The sequence below is a fragment of the Physeter macrocephalus genome, chromosome 15, assembly GCF_002837175.3.
Source record: "Physeter macrocephalus isolate SW-GA chromosome 15, ASM283717v5, whole genome shotgun sequence".
NCBI classification, from domain to species: domain Eukaryota; kingdom Metazoa; phylum Chordata; class Mammalia; order Artiodactyla; family Physeteridae; genus Physeter; species Physeter macrocephalus.
Genome location: NC_041228.1, coordinates 73,074,110 through 73,078,055, shown reverse-complemented (window position 1 = coordinate 73,078,055; position 3,946 = coordinate 73,074,110). Strand labels below are relative to the sequence as shown.

Sequence of the window (3,946 nt, the reverse complement as noted above, 5' to 3'; positions counted from 1 at the left end):
CCAGCCGCTCCGCGGCATGTGGGATCCTCCCGGACCGGGGCGCGAACCCGTGCCCCCTGCATCGGCAGGCGGACTCCCAACCACTGCGCCACCAGGGAAGCCCGAGCTTTATGTTAATTGAGTCATTTAATGTAGATTTCCTTGGGTTGAGTGGAAGATGGACTTGGGAAGGAGAGAGCTGGCGGGGGAGGGGCAAGTCGGGGTGACTGACCGGGGAATAGTGCCAGGAACGCAGCCTGAAGCGGGGGGACAGCAGCCGGCTAGGCGGGCGGGGCTGGGTCCCCTCAGGGAGTGCTCCCTGGGGGGATGGTGGTTCCCAGCTCGGGTGAATGTGTGGTTTATCACTGGACCCTGAATCTGGAAATCTTGTGTATACGCCCAGGTGTTTCTTCGCTCTTTCCTAGTAGCAACCCTCCCCCGCGCCCCCAACACACACGAATCTTCGTTCCACAAGCAAATCTCTTTCAGGCAGGAAAGTCCTCGGCGGCAGTGGCTTTCTTCATCTGTGCACTGACAGCCTGGGAGCGGGTAGCAGCGGCCGCGCGGCGGGAAGAAAGAGCAGCTGAGCATCCATCCGGTGAGGTCCGATGCCCTCGAAGGCGGTGGATTTCTGCTGTGCCCCCTTGTATACAGCTGCGCACCGCTTGGCGCCGTCTCCCCTCCCGCGTGGGTGACCCGTCTCCGTTCAGCCGCTCGGCGGCCGCGCGCCTCCGCCCAGCAGAGGGCAGCGTTGAGACACCATCGGAGCCGGCGCCCGGGGGCGGAGCCGGCGCCCGGGGGCCGCGCCCGGAAGCCGAGCCTCAGGACCCACGCTCGCTGCAGGCGCCAACCTTTCAAGCAATTCCCCGGAGAGCCCTTCCAGCCGTGAGACGGTGGCCCGAAAAGGAGCAGGTGACAGGAATGAAATATTCAACAAATCTGTTCCGCAGAATGAAAAGGAGTTGTCGTTTAGCATTTTATCATCTGGTGACACACTCTTCCCGCTTAAGGTTGGGGCAGGAGCCGGGGAACGTCTGCCGCGTGCCCCCAGCCCGTCTCCCCAGCGCCAGGCACCCTCTCTGGGGGCGCCGCCAGCGGCGGACAAGGGGCAGCGGACCCGGGACCCGGCCGGGCGGGCAGGCAGGCGGCTGCATTAAGGAACCTGAGGCTGCAGGCACATTTCCAGAGGCTGTGATCTGGAAGGCAGCAAAGCACCACAGCCTGATGAAGGAAGAGGAGAAGGCAGAAAGTGAGGGGAGACAGGCAGCCTTGCTCTTCCCATTGGCGACAGGTGTCTCCTCCCATACTGATTCCGTTGATCAGCAGGGAGAAATGGTTAGCAGTTTCTTTGTCCTTCATCATCTCCATTCACTTGCCATTCCTCACCCCTGCTTGTGACTGTGCTGCAGCAGACTCCCGGGCACACCTTCGAGGCTGAAAGTGACCCCGAATCCTTCCCTGTTTGGCCAGAAGGGTGAGACTCATTTTGTGTCCATTTTCTGCCTTTTACTAATATCATTATTTCACTTATTTGAGCTCATCTGAGCTCCCGTTTTCTCAGATGTAAAATGGGGTAATAATAATAGTTGTTTCGTCATGTGTGCACATGTACATACAGTACAACGAGGTGTCAAAAACACCTGCAGCATAGTAGGTCCTCCGAAATATCAGCCCTCCCCTTCCTCCTCTGCTTCCTCTTCTCCGTCTCCTTCTTTTCTTCAAATAACCGCATCCATAAAAGCATAGATAAACATGGAGACAAGTGGAACTTTATGACCTCAGTTGTATTTCAACTCACTTAAGAACAATTGCAACATTCAGAAAATAGCATATATATATAATACATGTTTCTTATATTTTATTTCTGTATTCATCTATTTGTTGAATACTGGTGTATTAACCAGTATTTTGACTATATATATATATATATATATATAAAATCAACATGACTGTAGGGTCTTTATAAAGTCCCGAATTAAAAGCATACTTTATATATTGTTTGGGGGACAGACCTAATTAGGTAGGTGCAACCCATATTTGAGTTCCTTTCCTGGTGATGAGATTGATCATAAGATCAGCAACCCTTGCAAAAAGGTGACTGGAACAGGACTTCCTCCTTTTGAGAATGTCCCCTTCACAAGATGGAGAGTTTCTCAGTCAAGCTTAAAAGAGAAGGGGCGTTGTTTGTCCGTGTGGAATCCCCCGGCCCGAGAGAGGAAGTGAATCACGTGTTCCCGATACAAACCCCAAGACAGGCTTAGGGGAAAGAGCGAATCACAAGCGATGGCTGGAAATAACCGGACTTCGGCTGAACCCCTCACTCAGTGAAAACAGAGCTGCCGATAGATTTTCCACTTGTTTTGGCGACAGTTCCCTTTCTAGGAAGTTAAAAGAAGCAACAATGGATATTGCTGCTGTGGAATTATTTCAGATCAAAGAGGGAGGGAGTACTTTGTAATTATAAAAACCTTGGGTGTGAAAGAGAATGTCATCTGAAGCTTAAAGAAATTTATTAGCATAGTGCTTAGACCAGGCACATATGAATTTAGAAATTTAATTTTCAAAATATCCTAAAAAGATAGGTGTAAAATCTCATTTTTTTCTTTTTTAAAGATTTTTAAAATTGCAGTAACATTGGCTTATAACATGATGTAAGTTTCATGTGTACAACATTATATGTCTATTTCTGTACACCCACCAAAAATGTAGTTTCCATCCATCACCATACAGTTGACCCCCTTTACCCATTTCACCCACCCCCCTGCCCCTTCCCCTCTGGTAACCACTACTCCGTTCTCTGTGTCTAAGTGTTTGTTTTCGTTTGGTTTGGTTTGTTCACTTTTTTTTTTAATATTCCGCATATGAGTGACCTTGTGTGGTATTTGTCTTTCATTTATTTCTTATATAGGTTTCCTTTCTGTCACCTTCTGCTTTACCCTTGGGGAACTTCTCTATATCCTCAAATAAAAGGTACGAACAACAAAAACGATACACAAAAAGCAATAAATGGAGACGTGTTCAATTCCTATTTTCTACCTAAATTTTTTTTAAGGATGAGAATCTTACTGGAAATGGGGGGACTGATGACCATAAAAGGAACCCAACATTAGATCAGTGATTGTAAAAGTGAGGCTGTTATGGGTTCTAAGTTTCTAAGTCTCTGGCCCCAGATGGATTGCGTCTTAGGACATTGAGAAAAAAACCTTCATTTTCAACTGCAGCAGCGCTGTCAGCAACCTCTGGGGGATCCTGGAACATGATCCAGGGATTAAAGTTGGAATTTTCAAGGGGAAAATAAAAATATGTGTTCCATAAACTGGTGAGCCCATATATAGGATAGGCAAGATTCTAGAACACATATTTAGAACAGAGTTTCAAAAGGAGAGTTTTTGAGAATTCAAATACAAGACTCAGCACCGGTTTAATGCCACAATGACCTTCTTTCTTTGTTCGCTGGGTCTTGAATGAATGTATTAAGTGTATTTGGATTTCAGCAAGTGTCTTGCATATTTCTCCTTTCTGTGGACTGGCTCATTATATTTTAGTTGGGTTGATAACTGCTTGACTGTCCACAGTCCTTCCCCGTCCCCTCCTGGGAGATGTTTTTTTTTTTTTTTTTTTTTTTTTATTTTTTTGCGGTACGCGGGCCTCTCACTGTTGCGGCCTCTCCCGTTGCAGAGCGCAGGCTCCGGACGCGCAGCACCGGTTTAATGCCACAATGACCTTCTTTCTTTGTTCGCTGGGTCTTGAATGAATGTATTAAGTGTATTTGGATTTCAGCAAGTGTCTTGCATATTTCTCCTTTCTGTGGACTGGCTCATTATATTTTAGTTGGGTTGATAACTGCTTGGCTGTCCACAGTCCTTCCCCGTCCCCTCCTGGGAGATGTTTTATTTTTTTTTATTTTTTTGCGGTACGCGGGCCTCTCACTGTTGTGGCCTCTCCCGTTGCGGAGCGCAGGCTCCGG

The 3,946-nt window shown here is 47.9% G+C and overlaps 1 protein-coding gene across 2 annotated transcripts in view; it reads left to right on the top strand.

Annotated features, from left to right (window-relative positions):
• Window positions 1-1,075: 1,075 nt before the first annotated feature.
• CLVS1 (clavesin 1) overlaps window positions 1,076-3,946 on the top strand; it is a 246,674-nt gene continuing 243,803 nt past the window's right edge. For both annotated transcript variants that reach the window (XM_055091287.1, XM_055091286.1), the window contains exons 1-2: window positions 1,076-1,453; window positions 2,888-2,949. The gene's annotated coding sequence lies outside the window, so the exon portion shown is untranslated. The remainder of the gene's footprint in view (window positions 1,454-2,887; window positions 2,950-3,946) is intronic.